The following is a 1,407-nucleotide window of genomic DNA, read 5'->3' as shown; positions in this document are numbered from 1 at the left end:
GAGATATATAAACTACGGACTTGGAGGAAAATGGGGGAAGGTCATGGTTTTTCCATTCCAATCAAGGGGACTGTATCTAGTTCAGGAAGGGGTCATGTCATTTGTAATGGATTACATGTCATTATGTCCCCAGTGTTTTAGAACCAGTTGCCCAATTAGGCTATAAATCAGAGCGTGTCCAAAGCCGCCCATTCATCTCTGATTATCAGCTGGGCGGGCAATATCAAGCTGCTCTACTGAGGGTGGTCTCAATTAACTGATCCGTGGCCTACGGGCTACACGAAGTGCATGGTGGGAAAAGCACAGAGAAGAGTTATATTTCTCAGAATGCTTTGTGCTGCTGGGATGGCGAATATAAAACTAGGCTGCACTTCTCAAGGCTTGAATATCACAACCCTGATCCCCCAGCATGCTCTGCTCTTGCTGATCACAATCTTTTTTTTGTGCTGCTTAACCAATGGCTGTGCTGTCTAGGACTCTGTGTCTCTGTGTAGGACTGTGTCTCTGTGTAGGATGGCTGGTCTGTGTCTCTGTGTCTCTGTGTAGGACTCCGGGTCTCTGTGTAGGATGGCTGTGCTGTGTCTCTGTGTCTCTGTGTAGGACTCCGGGTCTCTGTGTAGGATGGCTGTGCTGTGTCTCTGTGTCTCTGTGTAGGACTATGTGTCTCTGTGTAGGATGGCTGTGCTGTGTAGGACTCTGTGTCTCTGTGTCTCTGTGTAGGATGGCTGGTCTGTGTTGGACTCTGTGTCTCTGTGTCTCTGTGTAGGATGGCTGGTCTGTGTAGGATTCTGTGTCTCTGTGTCGGATGGCTGGTCTGTGTAGGACTCTGTGTCTCTGTGTAGGATGGCTGGTCTGTATAGGACTCTGTGTCTCTGTGTAGGGTGGCTGGTCTATGTAGGACTGTGTCTCTGTGTCGGATGGCTGGTCTGTGTAGGACTCTGTGTCTCTGTGTAGAATGTCTGTGCTGTGTTGGACTCTGTGTCTCTGTGTAGGATGGCTGGTCTGTGTAGGACTCTATTTCTGTGTAGGATGTCTGTGCTGTGTAGGACTCTGTATCTCTGTGTAGATTGGCTGGTCTGTGTAGAACTCCGTGTCTCTGTGTAGAACGTCTGTGCTGTGTAGGACTCTGTGTCTCTGTGTAGGATGGCTGGTCTGTGTAGGATGGCTGGTCTGTGTAGGACTCTGTGTCTCTGTGTACGATGTCTGTGCTGTGTAGGACTCTGTGTCTCTACGGTGGCAGATCAGGAGCAGAGTAAAAGGTTTCTTACAATTTTGGGGCGGGGGATTAGTCAAAAAAATTAATGATGAGAAGAAGAGAGTGAACCTGTCCGGGTTGGAAAGGTAGGTCTACTCTGTCTGGGTTAGAAAGGTAGGTCCTACTCTGTCTGGGTTATTAAGGTAGGTCTA

Source organism: Salvelinus alpinus, chromosome 2, assembly GCF_045679555.1.
Source record: "Salvelinus alpinus chromosome 2, SLU_Salpinus.1, whole genome shotgun sequence".
Lineage (NCBI taxonomy): Eukaryota > Metazoa > Chordata > Actinopteri > Salmoniformes > Salmonidae > Salvelinus > Salvelinus alpinus.
Note: the sequence above shows the minus strand (reverse complement) of the source record.